This window comes from Pelodiscus sinensis, chromosome 23 (assembly GCF_049634645.1).
Source record: "Pelodiscus sinensis isolate JC-2024 chromosome 23, ASM4963464v1, whole genome shotgun sequence".
Lineage (NCBI taxonomy): Eukaryota > Metazoa > Chordata > Testudines > Trionychidae > Pelodiscus > Pelodiscus sinensis.
Window position 1 is genome coordinate 17,787,120 of NC_134733.1, and position 19,776 is coordinate 17,806,895.

Below are 19,776 nucleotides of genomic sequence, written 5' to 3' on the forward strand. Positions count from 1 at the left end.
GCTGGGGGTGGGTATTGCGGGGGAGGGGGCAAGCAGGGCTGCAGCATGGGGGTGGGTATTGCGGGGGAAGGAGCAAGCAGGGCTGCAGCATGGGGGTGGGTATTGCGGGGGAAGGAGCAAGCAGGGCTGCAGCTGGGGGTGGGTATTGCGGGGGAGGGGGCAAGCAGGGCTGCAGCTGGGGGTGGGTATTGCGGGGGAGGGGGCAAGCAGGGCTGCAGCATGGGGGTGGGTATTGCGGAGGAGGGGGCAAGCAGGGCTGCAGCATGGGGGTGGGTATTGCGGGGGAGGGGACAAGCAGGGCTGCAGCATGGGGGTGGGTATTGCGGGGGAGGGGGCAAGCAGGGCTGCAGCTGGGGGTGGGTATTGCGGGGGAGGGGGCAAGCAGGGCTGCAGCTGGGGGTGGGTATTGCGGGGGAGGGGGCAAGCAGGGCTGCAGCATGGGGAGAATGTGGGGTGGACAAGGGAGGGGGATGCACTTGGGGAGTGGTCTGAAATGGCCACGCACATAGTAGGGACCTGCGGGGCCTGGGTCTACAGGCTGGAAGCAGTGCTGGGGATAATGCATCGTGGAGGGTGGCAGCTGGGGTGAGAGTGTGGTGATGGAAGTAGGATGAGGGATGGAGTGTTTGGGATGGGGGAGGGGGAGAAGTGGTGCTGGGAAGATGCCAGAGGTGTTGTGAATAGTAGGGGTCTGGCTCTGCCTCTTGCACCGTTCCCCGCTTCCCAGATTGTGTGAAAACCATGTGGTCCCAGCTGAGGTTGATAGGGCAAAGGGGCGGTGCTAGAGGCAGCATGGCGGGGAAGCAAGGCCCAGCAGAAGGATCAATAAGTCACTGTTGTTATGAGGATGCATATTTATACCCAGGCTGTTTTTTCCCAAGCTCCAGCTGGAGGGTTTGGCATGAAACAAAAGTAATGGCTCCATGTCTGCAGTGGAGGAAGGCCTGCAGTTCCAGTGATGGACCAGACGCAGTGGTCCCCAACCTTTCGTGGCTGCCAGGTGTCCGGGGGCGGGACCACTCATGCGCCACACTTCCGGGGGCAGGGCCGCTCATGCGCCCTGCGCTCAGGGCCAGCACTACGCATGTGCAGCGCACCAGGGGAAGGGGCCACCCACGCGCCCTGAGCGCAGGGCGGGCATCACGCATGTGCTGTGCGCTGGGGGCGGGGCCAGCCCAGATGTTTCGGCGGGCGCTCATAAATGCCCCAGCGGGCGCCATGGCAGGGACCACTTGTCCAGAGGATGCTCAGCATCCCATTAGTATCATAAAGGAAGCAAGGGGGACCTCTCTCTCACTCTGCTGCCTCCGCCTGGTGTGGAGCTGGCTGAGAATTAAACATTTGTCATTGTCAGGCCACATTTGGTTCCAAACTGACATGGGTGTGATTTGTTCCCCATCTCACACAAGTGTCCCTGACACCTCAGGCCACTAGAGATGTTTTGTTTTTTAAAATCCAATGGAACCTGGTTGATGGAGTGTTGCCCTGCCGCTCTCACCCAATTTTGCAGTGCTGGGCTAGTGCAGGATTGCGTGATGTTGCAGCAGACAAGAAACCACCACTTTTCCCGTTTCATTGCTTGAGCTAAGCCATGTAAAGGAAATTTTTTAATGAGTTTTGCCTGTGTAAGAACTTCAGCATTTGGGTTTCTCGCTCACAAGCAATAGAAGTTTTATTGGGCGTTCTGCTTGCTTCCTCTGAGCTCAGTTGGTGCATGGATTGTCACAGAGGACAATTCTGGTAGCATATGACATCCACCTGCATGGGTGTACATAACTGCACAAGATACAGGGCGACTGGGAAACAGGCACTGAGCATTCAATAGGACTGCATAGCTGTACAAACATAATTGTGTGCTTCTCTTAAATCCTGGTTTTCATAAAATACTAGAAAGAACATGGAGAGGTCATCAAGTCATGGCACTCATGGCACAACCAAGCACCATCCCTAGATCATCCCTGATCGATGCCTATTTAACCTGCTCTTAAATATTTCCAATGATGGAGATTCCACAGCTTCCCTAGGCAATTTATTCCAATGCTTAATCACAGTGACTGGAAGTTTTTCCTAATGTCCAACCTAAACCTCCCATACTACAATTTGAGTCCATTGCTTCTTGTCCTATCATCAGAGGTTAAGGAGAATAATTTTTCTCCCTTCTTGTAACACCCATTTAGGTACTTGAAAGCTGTTAAGTCCCATCTCAGTCTTTTCCAAACTAAACAAATCCAATTCTTCCAGTCTTCCTTCAGAGATCGTACTTTCTAGACCTTTAATCGTTTTTGTTGTTTTGGACCTTTTCCAATTTCTCCACATCTTTCCTGAAATGTGGAGCCCAGAACAGGACTGAATTGATTGTCTGTGCCTCCTTTCCTCCCCCTTTAAAAAAATTCCCCACAGCTGAATGATCCTGCTCCTTTCAATCAAACGTCTGTTCAAAGCCACATGGATATCTTTTTTCTTATTTTATTCTTTCTTTTCCTGCCACCCACTCTTAGACCTCTGGTTCTGCCAAAACAATAGGGCTACGTCTATACTGCGCATTGTTACGCAAGAAGATATGCAAATGAGGCGCAGGGATGAATATCGCTGTGCCTCATTTGCATACCTAATGAGACGCCATTTTGCGAAGAGGGTTTTGCGCAAGAAGGGGGTTTTGCGCAAGCTGTCTACACAGCTCCTTCTTGCACAAAAAACCCCTCCTGCGTAGGAGCCGTTCTGCCTCTTATTTTCAGGAAGAATGGCTCCTGCGCAAGAGGGGTTTTATGCACAAGAAGGAGCAGTGTAGACAGCTCCTTCTTGCGCAAAACTCCCTACCGCAAAAATGGCAGCTCATTAGGTATGCAAAGGAGGTGTGGCGATATTCATCCCCGTGCCTCATTTGCATATCTTCTTGCACAACAATGCACAGTACAGACGTAGCCTAGAGAGTCCTTTATGGTCATTGTAACCTAAAAAGCAAATAATTGACCTTGTTCAGGAACATCTCGATGGCTTGCAAGGAAGTAAGGGTTGATGTTTCCCTCTCTAGTTGGTAGACCTAAGAGGCCTGGAAAGAGTAGATTGCTGTTGCTGTCCAGCTCTTTCGCTCACAGAGCCGCAAGAGAAAGAATCTTCCATTGACCCATCTCTCCCAGTCCCTTGCCAAGTGACGTGGCAGCGGGTCATTCTACAGACCACCAGGAAAACAATTGTGAGCCACATTTTGAGCAGCACTTTTCTAGATGCTTATCCCACTACCTTCTAGGATTGGAGCTGACCCAAACCTTAGTCCTTTGGAGGTTTGCCAGTTACTACTCATTTAGAGATGGAGCAGATGGACCTTGCAAAAAGAAGTCAGGCTCTTTTTAATGCTGCCTAGCTTAGCTTCAGAGATGGCATGTCAGAAACATCTGAAAAGATCCAACAACAAGCAGAGAGTCCAGGGATGAACTGGCCACCGTAAAGTTAATGGCACAACTTCCATTGACATCAGTAAGGTCAAGATTGCATCTTATATGCTCTCATCATCTAAATGAGTGAAAGGGGAGCTCTAGGATCGTACATCAAAATGGTTGGTTGCCTTCCGCATGAGGAGTGGGAGTATTTGTATTAAACTGAATTCAATAAAGTCAGTGCTGTCTGGGTGTTTGGCTTTCTTTGATCACTTTTTGAAATACCTGGTTTATGATGTACAGGCAGTCCCCGGGTTACGTACAAGATAGGGACTATAGGTTTGTTCTTAAGTTGAATTTGTATGTAAGTCGGAACTGGCTCCAGATTTAGCTGCTGCCACTGAAACTGACCAGGGGCTGACTACAGGAAGCCAGAGGCAGAGTTGCTCTGCCCCCAGCTTCCTGGAATCAGCCTGATCAGTTTCAACAGCTGCTGAATCTGGAGCCTGGGACAGAACAGCTGGGGCGCTGCCCGGTAGGTTCCCACAGGACCAACACGGCAGCACCCCAGCTGCTCTACCCGAGGCGTCCCGCAACAAAAGCCTGGTCTGCTGGGGGGGGGGTGCACTAGCTGCGCCCCCTCCCCCCCAGCAGACCAGGGAGACCCAAGCAAAGCCACACAGGCGGAGGGACCCCGCCGCCCGTGTGGCTTTGCTCCTTTGCCCCCGAGCAAAGCCGCACAGGCGGTGGGATGCCGCCTGTGTGGCTTTGCTCCTGTCTCCCTGGTCTGCTGGGGGGGTCCAGCAAAGCCACTGGACCCCCCCAGCAGACCAGGGGGACCGGGAGAAGCTTTTCTCGCCCTGGAGGACACGGGTGGCGACCCGCCACCCGTGAGCTCCGGGGCGAGAAAAGCCCCGTTCGTAAGTGCGGATCCGACATAAGTTGGATCCGCGTAAGTCGGGGACTGCCTGTATTGTCAATTTAATTTTAGCAACATGCCAGTTCATGAAAGGCGTCTGGGCCCAATAGTGTCTAAAGCCTGGGAAGCTGCCCTCTAACCTGAGCAGCATCTCTGCCTTGAGCAGATCATTTTAAAGGTGCTTTCCAGAGATGCGGTCCTTGCAACAAGGATTCAGCTCCTTCTGTGTGGCTCCACAGCAGGCTGTGGCCGAGAAGTCAATTCACCTTTGGAAACATCACTGGCTCAGATCTAAGTGGCTGATCCTTTATGTTCAGCTGCAAATCACCTTTTAAACTGAAAGCTTCTTCCATGCACTCGCCTCTGCCTTTTCATGACAATCATCTTGTTGCAATGGGGCCAGTGTATTCAGATCCAACACACATGGCCATGGTAAGAACTTCAGAACGGCCACACTGGCTCAGACCAATGGCACATCAAGGCGCATATCCTGTCTTACAACAGTGGCCAGATACCTGAGAGGGAACGAGCAGAGCAATTATCAAGTGATCCCTCTCCTGTCAGCTGCTGCCTGCTTCTGGTAGGTACAGGCTAGGGCCACCCAGAGCATCAAGTCCCATTCTTGACCATCTTATCTAATAGCCATAGAAGGATTTATTCTCCATGAATGCATTTAATTCTTTTTCGAGCCCAGTTATAGTTTTGGCCTCCACAAGATCCACTGGCAGGCAGTTCCACAGGTTAACTGTGCAACATTCTCAGTATAGGACGGTAGTGTCTGGGAGATCCAGTCATGGACGATGACTCCTTTGTGCTAGATACCGTACAAACACAGAACATCTTGTACCATCTACACCTGGACCCAGCTGAAGATAGGGGTGGCAGTCAAGTCCTTAGCTCCCAGTGACATTCCATATGAAACAGATGAATAGCACTGCCTATAGAAGAGACCCTTTTGTTCCTACAGCACCATTCATGAATAATGTAGGCCTTGAGGTATGTGTCTTTCCAAGCCATAGTACAGTAGCTGGGATATCTCTATCCTGAGGGTGGGGTGAGGTGGATAGAGAGGAGGGAAGGAGCAATTAGACCTGGATTTAAAGCCCTCAGTTTGATCTTACGCAGCACATTCCTTCTCTTTGCTGCACTTGTTAATTCCTTCCTCAGGCGCTGGTCTCCACTTACTAGGAGATTGACTCTGTGGAGATCAATCTCCCAGGGTTCGATTTAGTGGGTCTAGCAAAGACCCACTAAATCAACCACTGATCATGTCCTTGTCAATGCTGGTATTCCACTGGGTCATGAGGGGTAAGGGAAGTTGAGGGGAGAGTTTCTCTCGTCAACCTCCCACCGTGGAGATGCCACAGAAATTCAACCTCAGGTACATAGATTCCAGCTATTCTATTCATGTAGCTGGAGTTGCGTATCTTAGGTCAACTTTCTCCGCTAACGTCGACCTGGCCTGAGGCTAGAGTGCACAGGTTTCAGGAATGGTTTCAAAGCCTGAATTAAAGGGAAACATTGCCCTGCCCCTAGATCAAAGGGACATGATTTGCCAGGATGTACCACTTTTGCTCTTTAACAGCCATCAAGGAACTCAAAGAATGTTACAGACTGATCTGAGGAAGTGGGTCTGGCCCACGAAAGCTCATCATCTAATAAACCATCTTGTTAGTCTTTAAAGTGCTACATAGTCCTGTATTTTGCTTCAGCTACACCAGACTAACAGGGCTACATTTCTGTTACTATAATAACAGAGAGCACTGCTGAATGTCCCAAACAGTGTATAGCCCTGGATGGGCCATACCTGCCCCTGACAGATACCACTGGGAGCTTGTCTCTTTCTTACATTTTGTTAACACTTGTCTTGGTGGGATTAGGGTGCAAGGGAAAAGATGAGCAAAGGGCGAAGTGGGCACAGTAGGTCAGGAGTGGCACATTTTACAGTATTCTGCACTAGTGTCTGAAACAGAGCTGGGCAGGAAATGATTTGCTTTCCCCATTTAAAGTTTCCAAGATACTGACAATTTTCCTACCGTGAATTGAGAGGAAAAGTCAAAATCTTGAATATTTTCACGAAGCAAAAATGCAGAAAGGAAAATCATTTCAGGCCAGTTGATCCACTTCATTTTGAACTGTTTTGTTTCAGTTTTGAAATTGGAGCCCATTGTAATAAATAAAAGTAAACGGTCAAAACTAAAAGTCCTTTCAGATTGAAAAAAAAATCCCACGATTGTTTCATTTTGAAAATGGCGAAACAAAACAATGACAGTATCAAAACTTGATTACTGTTAAAAAATTGTATTGTGTTGGAAATGTCTCAGTCAACCCATTCATTCCCTCAAAAAGTTTAGTTTTTGATGAATCAGAACTTTCTAATTAAAAAAAGCATTTAGTCAACAAAGTCTTCACCAGTTCTCATTGGGAATTCCGCAGTAATGATTGCAGTAATTTTGCATTTTTCACACCAACCTTTATTTTTAAAGCTGCTCGTGGGTACTTTTGAGAAGGTAATGGCTCCTGGGCATGGATCCCAAAACTTTTCTCCCAGATCAGTCAGTTAATGGGCTCTACTCCAGAGCGGTTTAGTTAAAGAATTTCACAGCAGTTGCTCTTAGTTGCATTTAATGCTCTTCGGATATCAGCTCATAATCTTTGGAAGGGATCCCATCTCCATACGTGCATCTGTGCACACAACCGCACGCGAGTTTTCATGTTGCATACGGTCTACCACAAGAATTTGCCACCCATGTGCATGCTGGCTTCGTAGAGAGATTCCTCCTTCTTTCTCACACAAGTCAAAATGCTTTCAGCTCCCAGACTCCAAAACAAGAAGGGACCATCATGATCACATAGTCTCACCTCCTGCACATTACATTGCCAGCCCCAGCAGAGGGAGGGGTGGGGCTGACAGACTTGCTGGGCCCCTGGGCAAGGAGGGGAGGGCTTGAGCAAATGGATGACCTAGCTAAGCAGCAGCAGAGGTAGACTCTTGTCGAGGGAGACAAAATACTATGCGGGCCTCTCCCATTATGATTTATAGAAACAGTCTGATTTTTAGCTTTCCCCAGCCTCAACGGTTCAGAGCACTTTTCATCCTCAGAGCACTTTACAAATTAACCCTCCCAGACCCCACATCAATAAACGGGATTATGATTAGATCGATTTTACTTATGGGGAAACCGAGGCACAGAGGAGTTATCTGACTTCCAAGGCCAGACAGGGAGCCAGTGGAAGGCACAGGAGGCAAAGTAGCAAACAAGAAAAAAAAAATAGAGATGGACTTATGTTGGAACCTAACTCAGATTGCCCTCATTACGCGAGTCCCCCAATTCAAGTCCACCTCGATGGTTTTGATCCTGGGTTGGTTCCAAAATGGGAAGGGACTCGTTCTGAAACTCCAGTTAGAGAGTGATAGAAATGGAGCCGTGTTAGTCTGGTGTAGCTGAAACAAAAAACAGGACTATGTAGCACTTTAAAGACTAACAAGATGGTTTATTAGGTGATGAGCTTTCATGGGCCAGACCCACTTCCTCAGATCAAATAGTGGAAGAAAATTGTCAATATATGGTTGTGACAATTTTCTTCCACTATTTGATCTGAGGAAGTGGGTCTGGCCCACGAAAGCTCATCACCTAATAAACCATCTTGTTAGTCTTTAAAGTGCTACATAGTCCTGTTTTTTGTTTCAGTTAGTGAGTGGCTGAGATCTCAAGGAGATCCAACCTCACCAGATCTCCATCATAACTGGCAGAAACTCCCAGACCAATTCCTGCCATCCACCTCTCAAAGAACAAACTAAACAGCCAGAGCCAAGCCTGTGTCCTCTGAATCACAGTTTCCAATAAGACTCAGCTATCCTTACTCTGAGGCACTGTGTTATGTTGCCAACTCTCCCAGCTTTCTCCCATGATATTTGGAGTTTGGATATTTTATCGTGAGAGCTGGTGGTGTTTTTTCTCAAAGCCTCTGCTCATGGAGTCAACAGATTACATGAGAATCTCAGTTTTCATTTAAAAACGAGGAAACTTCTAGCCATCATGGTGGCCTTGAAAAGCTTGAAGACAGGAACTGACTTCACCTTAAAGCTCAGAAACCAGAATACCAATAAAGAGAACTCCACATTTATTATTTAAAAAAAATAACCTGGGTTGATTTTTTAAATCCTATCTTTGCTTGTTTGAGTCCGCAATACAGCGCAATGGCTGAACCTGGCCATACATGGCAAGAAGCTATTACCGGTGAGTTGGGTGCTTTTGTGGAAGTCCGGTACCTTTTCAATGAAAGGAAATGAGGGTTGGCTTTGAAGCAACAAGCAGCAAAGAGAAAGAGGCAAAGAGCATAGAAAACGGATCATGGTGCAATTAGAGCTCTGTACCTCCCTTGCCTGCTTCTGTACAATGCCTGCAAAGCAGGAGAAGTAATTTACTTCCCTGTAAAATATGCACAGTCTGAACTGCTCTACCAAGCTGCAGACAGCATGCATTTTTATTAGAGCCCGGGAACATTCCAACTCCCAGTAGTAATTAAAACATTTAGCAGGAAAACAATGGAAATCTCAGGCTGAGGAATTTTTTTTCCAAATGCTGCAAAACTTGAGGCTACTACGTATTTCCACAAGATTATTTACACACACACACACACACACGGATTTACCCAGCATTGCTCACATTCTTAACTGAAATATTTTTTGTTTTTCTTCAGTTATATCGTTGTTCTGGGGTGGGGCTGGGGAGGAGGGGTTCAGGCTGCAGGCTGCCGCAGGACGAGAGGATAGCCCCATCCATCTCTCACCACAGCAGCTTGGGGCCAGGTGAGAAGCGCCTCTCCATGGCTGCTGCAGCTACAGCAGGCACAGCTGGGCCCCTGTCTGGGGGACAGACACACAGACAGACAATCTCTCTGAAATATATAGTAGCTTTCTGTCCCTTTCTCCACCCCTGTCCACTGCTGCCCTCAATGGGGTTATAACTGTCCTGTCCCCTCCTCTGGCCCCTTGCTGCCTCCTGTGGTCAGTTTACAGTATAACTGTCCCTGCTAGCAGACCCCTCCCTTTTCATTTCATGAGAAACAATAAAATTCCAGGCACATCCCATTGCCCTGACATACCCAAACGATTTCCTTGCTTTAAATTATGGTAAGAGGAACCTGAATACCAAATTGATGGTCCTAGCTCTTAGGCTGTGTCTACACTGGCATCCCTTCCGGAAAAGGGATGCTAATGTAGCACGTTGGAATAGGCAAATCCGTGGGGGATTTAAATATCCCCCGCGGCATTTGCATTAATATGGCTGCTGCTTTTTTCCGGCTTGCGGAAAAGCCGGAGAAAAGCGCCAGTCTAGACGTGATTCTCCGGAAAATAAGCCTTTTCCGGAGGATCTCTTATTCCTACTTCTTACTTCTACTTAAAAATGGCGGCTCCCGGCTTTATGCAAATGAAGCCCGGGAAATTCAAATCCCGGGCTTCATTTGCAACTCCGGTTGCCTACATTACCACCCTAGTTCGAACTAGGGTGGTAGTGTAGACATACCCTTTGAGTTCTTTGAAGGGGTTAACAAACATGCGGACAAGGGGGATCCAATAGATATAGTATACTTAGATTTTCAGAAAGCCTTTGACAAGGTCCCTCACCAAAGGCTCTTATGTCAATTACTTGGCCATGGGATAAGGGGGAAGGTCCTTTCTTGGATTGAGAACTGGTTAAAAGACAGGAAACAAAGGGTAGGAATAAATGGTAAATTTTCAGATTGGAGAGGGGTAACTAGTGGTGTACCCCAAGGGTCAGTCCTTGGACCAATCCTTTTCAACTTATTCATTAATGATCTGGAGAAAGGGGTAAGCAGTGAGGTAGTAAAGTTTGCGGATGATACCAAACTGTTTAGGATAGTCAAGACAGAAGCAGACTGTGAGGGACTCCAGAAAGATCTCACCAAACTGAGTGATTGGGCAACAAAATGGCAAATGAAATTTAATGTGGATAAATGTAAAGTAATGCACATCGGGAAAAATAACCCCAACTATACGTACAGTGTGATGGGGGCTAATTTGGCTACGACAAATCAGGAAAGAGATCTTGGAGTTATCGTGGACAGTTCTCCGAAAACTTCCACACAGTGTGCAGCGGCGGTCAAAAAGGCAAATAGCATGCTAGGAATTATTAGGAAAGGGATAGAAAATAAGACCCAGAATATCTTACTGCCCCTGTATAAAACTATGATACGCCCACATCTTGAATACTGTGTACAGATGTGGTCTCCTCACCTCAAAAAAGATATTTTGGCCTTGGAAAGGGTTCAGAAAAGGGCAACTAAAATGATTAGGGGTTTGGAACGGGTCCCGTATGAGGAGAGGTTAAAACGACTGGGACTTTTCAGTTTAGAAAAGAGGAGACTGAGGGGGGATATGATAGAGGTTTATAAAATCATGAGTGGTGTGGAGAGGGCCGATAAAGAAAAGTTATTTATTAGTTCCCTAAATAGAAGAACTAGAGGACACCAAATGAAATTAATGGGGAGCAGGTTTAAAACTAATAAAAGAAAGTTCTTCTTCATACAGCATGTAGTCAACCTGTGGAACTCCTTGGCAGAGGAGGCTGTGAAGGCTAGGACTATAATAGAGTTTAAAGAGAAGCTAGATAATTTCACGGAGGTTAGGTCCATAAAAGGCTATTAGCCAGGGGATAAAATGGTGTCCTTGGCCTCTATCTGTCAGAGACTGGAGAGGGATGGCAGGAAACAAATCGTTGTCACAGATCGTTGTCTTCGATCCACCCTCTCTGGGACACCTGGTGCTGGCCACTTTCGGTAGACAGGATACTGGGCTAGATGGACCTTTGGTCTGACCCAGTACGGCCGTTCTTATGTTCTTATGATGTTCCCACCCCCCATAGCAGGCTTCTTGTCTGGCATGTGGCAGCTGCTGGCCAGAACAGGTGAATAATGTGAGCAGAACCAGCTTCCATGTAAGCAACTTCTGCCTGTTCACATGCTGCCACGACAGAGTGTAGCCTACTAAATGATATCCGCTCTATCCGCCTACTAATTGATAGTTGTTATATTTTATCTTTCTTTTTATATAGATTTAAATAGGCTGGTAATGCAAGGTGCCTGCAGAATTAATTTTCTGCAAGATTTCTTGTAGCAGAAATATGGAGTTAGCATTTGGTATTTTTCTTGTAATTTTCCAGAAGAGATGTGAATCAAGAATTTGTGGTTGGCTAATAGTCTATTTTTTTTATTCTGCCTGGAATTTGCAAAGAAATCTGCTAATTTGGTGATAACGGTCAGGTCAAATTTCCTATGCAGTCCACACCAGATGTTCAAGCCCAAAACCCAGCCTCCGCCTTTTCTTGGTGTTTCTGGGAGGTCATCCAAGAAAGCGTCAGTCAGGTCTAATGAATATTTATGAGTTCCCCAAATATTTTCTCTGATTAGAAATAGTACCCTCAGAAATCTTAGGGTACTAGGCCCAACTGTGGACAAGGGGTTAACATCCAGGACATTTTGGCACCAAAAGGGGTATTTAGGCTTAAGAATGTAGGAAGTCGGGGCTGCTGCTTCAGTTGTTGACACAGCCCACTCTGGAGTGTTTTTATCTTTTCAGCTCAGAAACCATGTACTGTACTTATACCCAGTGCTTTTTTTGTGATGGTACTGCCCGGAATGTAGTACTGGCACCTTCAGTCAGAGCTTACCTGGAAAGAACTGTACGCAAATATCCGACAGTCAGCTGGGCCATGTGTCTTAAAGGGGCTGCATCTCTTAAAAGGGCAATGCTGCCCCCCCTCCTTTTTCTTTTCCTCAGCAACTTTTCCCCTGGCACCTGGTACCAGCACCTTTTTTTCTTTTTTTTTAAAGCACTACTTATATCTATTCTATCTCTTCACTACCTTCTTGCTTCTTTAATTTTGCTTAAGTTTGCTTTCAGGAATTTCACTCCCAGCTGCTCCAAGACCTTCCAGGGAAAGGGAGGCCACCCTTCTCCGTCTAGCCTTGGGGGTATTAAGATCTTGTGGGTAGGGAATATTGTTGTATAATTACTCTTTGTATACTTAGATAGGTTTAATTTGATTGTGTTAATGACATCTGAGGAAGAAATCCAAGTGATGCGTGTTCTTGCCTCTGTATTTGTTGTGGTGATCATCATTGTCTTCCCTTTAGCAATACAATTGTTTTCTATTTCATTTCCTGACTTAAGGTGGGATTGCTGTCATTCCCCTGCCACCCACAGGAGCGGGGATCTTATGGTTCCACTACATAGTAACCTGGGATAGAGGATGAACTTAGATTTTCTGGTCAGATTGGTGAGCCTTACCCATTCAAATTTTACTAGAACTCCTTCCCAGGCTACAGGAGATCAGCAAGGGCACTTGAATGGTACACAAAGAGAAGGGGGCTGACAGGGGTATCCCATTTGCTTTGGACCTTCCTCCCTGCACTGGTCCAATAGAGCCAGGGCATGTTGTACCCCCAGCTGTGTGAGTTTGGGAGGGCCACCGTGGAACATGAAATCCTGGACCCACAGAAGTCAACAACAAAACTCCCCTTGGCTTTAATGGGGCCAGGGTTTTACCCTCTATGTCAAGGGTGGGCAATTTCAAGCCCACAGGCCAGATCTGGTCCACAGGGTTAGTCCCTGGTGAGCCCCCACCACTATGTTTACTGGAGGCTCTGCAGGTGTTGGTCGATCACAGCTCTCGTTGGCCATGGATTGGGATTCACGGCCAATGCCAACGGTGGGAAGCAGCATCCTGGTCTGCGGCCAATGAGAGCTGCGATCCGTGGCCAATGAGAGCTGCGATCGTCTGATGCCTGAGGAGGTGCAGGAGAACCTAGCGGCGGTGGCCCGCCAGGGACTAACCATGGTGGGCTGCCATTTTTTTATCGCCCACCTGTGACATGGCAGATATGGCCGTCACTGAAGGGGAGGGGGCTAAGAATCTGTGGGCAGAGGAAGTCCCGCCCTTCTTCCCGGACTGGGCATGCTCCAACTACTGGAGCTGTATAAAAGCCGGGGAGCAGCTCAGTCTGGGCAGACTGCCAGCAGGGCAGGAGCTCAGGCCAGAGCTCTTGAGCAACCCCAGGAGCCGCAGCCCTGGCAGCAGCCACCGCAGCCCCAGAGACAGCCCCAACACTAGGGACGGTAGGAAGCGGCCCAGGGCGGAGGTTTGTCCCTCCAGGAGCTCAGCATGTTTCGGCGGGATGCCCCACTGAGCAGGCAGTGGAAGCGTCCGCGGCCAACAGGGCCCTGGGTTGGGACCCGGAGGAGCAGGAGGGCTCGGGTCCTCCTACCCTCCTGCCCCGCAAAATTCGCTTCCCTGATTTCCAGGGGAGATTTAGCAGAGGCATAGGCCTCCAGGTAAGAAAGCCTTTCAGACCACAGACCTTTTTGGATGAGGCTGGTGGGCCGTATTTCCCCTGAGTCAGAGACATTGAACCTTGGACTAGGCCTATGGGCCATATTTCCCCTAAGGCAGGGGCACTGAACCCTTTGCAAGAGGCCTGTGGGCCGTACCTCCCCTAAGCAAGGGATACTAAATGGGGGGGTTGATACCATGGCGGGGAGTGCACCCCGTGACACCACCCCTGCTCTATGTTGGCAGCTCTTGTCACATGTGTGTGACTGGGCAAAGGAGCGGGGGTTCCTGGATTAACCTGGTGTTATACGTGTTGTAATCAAAGGTGTCAAAGGTGTCCAGTGCAGCGAGAGCAAAGGACAGGGGTTGCTTCCCATGGAGCATGTGCATCCATCAAACCACTTCGAGAAAGGTGTCAAAGAGGTGGGGAGGGTCAAATTCAATGTAAGCTGGTGCAACTCGCACCTGTGTACAGCAGAGCTCAATCGGTCCCCAGAAGCGCCTATTAAAATGACCTCTTGGGTGCTGCAAGGCCATGTTGGCTGTTCCCGTACATGAGAAAGGTGGGAACCCTTGCCTATCAAGAGACAGAAAGGCCAGAATCACACCTGGTGTAACCCCCCTGAATTCATTGCAGTCACAGCCGGGATGAGTTGGGTCCCGAGCATTTCAAAGGTCAGAGCAGTGCAACCGGGTGCTGCATTTTGCAGGGTCTCCCAAGCATTAGCATTTGGAAGCAGTGCAGCCTCATGGCATTACACAGCAACTAGACTCCCACGATAATAAGCAGCCAGCTTGCTGTACGCCCCGCTCACTAATTACACCAGTGCGGACACAGTTCCCTGGCAGATTTTCATGCGCAATACTCATTTACCTTGATAAAATATGTCAAAGGAAAAGACTGGGAGGCCACTTCTCGCAAGTCCTCCTACACATAACCTCTGCTACTAGAAAGCTTTCACATAATTACGTAATGTTTCTTCCTTATCTTTTCCGTTTTCCAGATTCCAGCAGCGTTTCTGTGGAATGCTGGCGATCAGATCTAACCATTCATTGGTCATCAGGAATGTGTTCTTATTGGGCAAACTTCAGTCCCTTCCAAGCTGACGAACAAGACACCCTGGCCAAGCATTCCAGCTCCTATTGCTCGGCAGTTGTGCTGAGAAAGTGAATCTGCACCTACCTCAGTGCAGACTAGCACATCCTAGGAGCTTCTTTAATGTCTCCTGGGTAAGGTTCCCTCTAAGCACAGTCCCACAGCTGCTTAATGAGCCCTGCCCAGCCAAGGGCTCAGGGCTCCGCATACAAAGCTACCTGGCTGGGGGGAGGGACACTTCTCCCTCAACAGCAGCAGCAGCAGCTCCCTGCTGAGAGCAGAGCAGCAAGTCTCTCCCAGCAGGGCCACGATCACCAGGATAAATTTGTTGAGCAAAAAAAAAAAAAAAAAAAGGCCAAAATGCAGTTGCAGCCCCTTTAATTGCCACATGTTCAGGCTCTGTCGGCCGCCCCTTGAAAATGGCAGCCCTGGGCAACCGCCTGGCTTGCCTGCCTTTAAGACCGGCTTTGTCTCCCACCCTGTACCATGTGGAGTCCTGAGCTCCTAGCTGGGCAGGGTTCATTAAGCAGCCGCGGGGCCCTGCTACTGTGCAGCTTACAGGGTACCTTAGTCCTGAGCCACGGCCTCCAAGGGATCGTACGCCAGCTGGGAATAGCTGCAGTTCAGCATGTGTTGGCCACCTGACCTCTGTGCCGGGGGAAGTTAGGGCAGGGCTGATGGTAGGAGAGGTGCTGTGTGTGCTGGCTCTGAACCAAAACAGGCCACTTATTTCGGTGCTGAAATATGGAGACGGGTGCTTTAACGTTGGGCACCCAGTTAGAAAGCATTCACCCGAACCACTCTGTGCTGAGTTTCCTTATCTGTAAGCTAGGGGCGATCACATCCCCCACCTCTCTAAACCGCTTTGCAGTGCGGATTGGTATTCCATGCATAACATACATGCAGCTTGTTCCTTGTTATTTAGTGTTAGGGTTACGCTAATTCCAGGGAGCATCGCTTTGGAAACAGTAGAGCTATGTCTAGACTGGCATGATTTTCTGCAAATGCTTTTAACGGAAAAGTTTTCCATTAAAAGCATTTGCGGAAAAGAGTGTCTAGATTGGAATGGACGCTTTTTTTGCGCAAAACAATACCGCATTGTCTACACTGGCCCTCTTGTGCAAAAGCATTTGCACCAGAGGGCTTTTGCCCGAACAGGAGCAGCATAGCATTTCCGCAAGAAGCACCGATTTCAGACAGTAGGAAGTCAGTGTTCTTGCGGAAATTCAAGTAGCCAGTGTAGACAACTGGCAAGTTTTTCCGCAAAAGCAGCCTAGGGGTTTTGAAGGGTGAATCATTTGTTATTATTCCTGTGGTTGTCACTGTCATGGCCTAAATACTTGGTGAACTCCCTGGTGCTTGCAAACATCCAGTAAATAATCCTAAAGTGGGCAGAATTAGCTAGTGTTCTGGTACTAGTGTGTCTGTGTATTTTGGCAAAGCTCCATCCATGCCCCGTGACTCCCACACTCCCGGGTGGTTATTACATGCCTCAGAGGCTCGCTGTGACCCTCCATACAGCCAGGGTCACAGCTTATTGAGCCAAGCTCATCATTGGCAAAGTCAAAGGGTTGGGGCAAAACCCCTCCATAACACAGGCCTCTCTTTCCAGGAACAGACTTTTTAGTGGTGTGGGGAGGGCTAGGGGGAACCTGGCCCCGCCCACTACTCTGGGTTCTGGCCCAGGAACATTGAGGTAGCAGCAACTGTCAGGGATTTTTCCCTAGCCCCAATACAGCAGCCTTTTCCCTGCTCCACTCATACCTTCTCCCTGGTACCTGAGCGAATCTTTCCTGCTTCAGCACAAACACTCTCCTCTTTGCAGTCCCCAGCAACACACTTCCTCCTCTCAGTCCTTCACTCTTCTCCTTCCCCCCCTTTAAAGTAGCAACAGGCCTTAGATGGCTGCAGTTGCCTCATTAGGCAGCTGCTTCAGACAAGCTCTTAATTAGCTTCAGGTGCCTGCCTGCCTTGATTACATGGCAGCAGTCTTTGATAGTTCACTTCAGAAACAGAAAACCATTCACCCAGCTCCTGGTATGTCTGCCCTCCATCAAAGTATAGTAGCCAGCTGCCCTGGGTCTGTCACAGTATGTACGCTGCTGGTATATATTCCCCCTATGCTAATTCTGCTGCCAGTATGTCTTGCACTATCTTGCCAGAGTGGTGTCTAGCCTTGTGTTTTATATGGTATGAAATATCCAGCAATTAACCTTTCTTGCTTCTATTTTATACCTTTTTTATCATGCAATGCCTTTTCTCCACTTGTAGGACATGTTGGCATGTCTAGCTTCTCATTCAAGCTAATTCATTGGCGATTGGGGCAGACATACTTGATGTTTACATACTTTTAAAAAAAAATCTCTGTGTCGGTTTTCCCTCTTTAATGGTCTTGAGCAGTTTCTGCCAAGTACAGTTGATATTTTACACATGGCAGTAGACAAAACAAATATGTTGATGAGGTCCAACGAGGAAGTGTGGATTTGGATCATCCAATTCTTCCAGGCTATTTCATCTGGAAGAAAGCACTCCAGCCAAATACATCATTTAGACATGTTTTAGGGCTGCACAGGACGGGAATATGACAGGAAGAGTGGAGCATAATAGCTACTCAGCATGCAAAACAAATGTCAAATGTCATTGATTTAGCAACTTTCTCCTAAAGCTATGCAAATATTTCTGTATGCAGCTAATTAATTATGGTCATGGGGTTATATGCCTGACTGCTTTTGAAAAAATATAACCCTGAACACCTATAGTTCCATCCATATTATATTATGGGTGAGGCTGGTTTGACACTAGGGATGTCAACATCTAGTCAAGTACATGATTTACTGAGAAGTCTAGGCTTATTGTTTAATCTTATAGACTACACGCACTCCCCCCTTTTTGCCTCTTATCAGAGGTTGCAAGGAGGGGAACAGGAGCTGGTTCCATGTGATGCCGGAGCAGCCCCTGTCTGGTGAGCTCGGACCTCCTGCGAATAGGGGCTGCTGCCACGGAGCAGCCTCTGTGCACAGCAGACCCTGGCTTGCCATGGACAGAGGCTGCCTAGTGGGATGGTAAAGCAACTTCTGTCCATGGGGAACGTGGGCCTCTGATGGACAGAGGCTACTGCTGCCCCGTGCTGGGGGCCACATGCGGGAGCCAGTCTGCGCAGGGAGCCGGTGTTTAAACCAGCTTCCCTCACGGACTGGCTCCCGCCTGCCACGCCACACTGTGACCTCTGGTACAAAGGCAGCAGAGCAGGGTAGCATGGAGCTCCTCGGGAGCGGGGCTGGGAATGCACTGGTTGCCCTCCCTGGGGTCTATCAAATAGTCCTGTAACTGATACTATTTTGTGCAGTTACATGACAATTCAATTTAATCGCCATCTAACATCCCTATTTGATGCTGCCAGTTAGTAAGGCTGCTTGTAATGGGGCTAATCCCTAAGGCAGGGGTGGGCAATAATTTCTGGGAAGGGGGGCACTCCAAGATTTTGGAAAGTGGTCAAGGACTGCACTTTTCTGTGGAGGAGATATGGGGTCGAGGATGGAGGTTGTGTACAGAAGGGCACATGGGATAAGGGACTGGGGTACAGGAGACAGGGTGAGGTCTGAGAGGGAGTTGAGGTGAAGAAAGGGGCTGTGATCTGGGTCAGGGGATTGAGGTGCAGGGTCTGGGAGGGGTTTTGGGTACAGGAGAGGATTCTGACCTGGGGGAGGGGTGTGGCAGGGGGGTGCAGGGTCTGGGAGGGGGGTGTGACCGGGGACAGGGGGGTGCAGAGGGTTTGGATGGGGAGCTGGAGTATGGAGGGGCAGAGGTGCCAGAGGCAGGCTCTGGCTGGGAAGTGCTTACCTAAGCGTCTCCTGGCCAGCACCCCCAAGGCAGGCTGGGCTCCCTGCCTGCTGCAGCCCCAGATCATTTATAGCTGCAGGCTATTCCCACCATGTGACTCTCAGCTCATGGAAGGGGAAGAGACTTGTGCTGCCCCCCATCCTTCAGGCCAATCTCTCAGTTCCTATTGGCCAGTTGTTTTCAGCCAATAGGAGCTGAGATATTGGCTGGGGTCAATTCCTATTGGCAGGCTGTTTCTGGCCAATAGGAACTGAAGATTGGGCTATGGGCGGGAAGATCACGCAAAGCCTCCCCCTCCCTAGAGAGCGGAGAGCCGCTGGACTGTGCTTTAAACCCATGGCAGCCGTGTGCCCGCGGGTCCCAGCAGGGTGGTCCGCAGGCTGGATCTGGTGGCTTCAGGGGCTGGATCCAGCCTCCAGGCTGTATTTTTGCCCAGCTGTGCCCTAAGGCCAAGAAGGGCATAGAGAAGTCCTCCAGGTGACTAGAGTGGCTAAGAGGAAACCAGCCAATCAGGGGCTAGGAGGGACTATATAAGAGGAGCTCATTTGTAATCCAGACCTGGAAGGGAGAAGGGAGAAGGGAGAAGGCAAGGCAAGGCAAGGCAAGGCAAGGCAAGGCAAGGCAAGGCAAGGCAAGGCAAGGCAAGGCAAGGCAAGGCAGAATCCAGCATTGCTCCTGGTGGAGAGCTGTTGAGAATGATGAGCTGAGGTAAAGCCCTGAGCTAGGGACAAGAAATGGGCTTCAGGAGGCGAGGCCCTGGAGGCAGCACTCCCTCCTGAGTGAGGAACTCAACTGAGAGACTTAGAGACACTCTATAGAAGCACCGGGATGAGCCCCTGTTAGAGGCATGTACCCCAAAAGGGGTTTGTGAAACACAGAGTGTGACTCGGCCAGAGGGCTGATTCTCCACAAGGCTTTTAAGACTGAAAGGCTATGTCTACACTCACGGCTTCTTGCGCCAGTAATATGCAAATGAGGCTAAGCATGGACTATTGCTGAGCCTCATTTGCATACCTAATGAGCCACCATTTTTTTCAGAAGAGGCTCTTGCTGAAGAAGGAGCGTCTACACTGCCCCTTCGTGCGCAAGAAAAACTCTCTTGCGCAATGCCGTTACACCTATTACTTGAGAGGAAGAATGGCATTGCGCAAGAGGGCTTTTCTTGTGCAAGAAGGGGCAGTGTAGACGCTC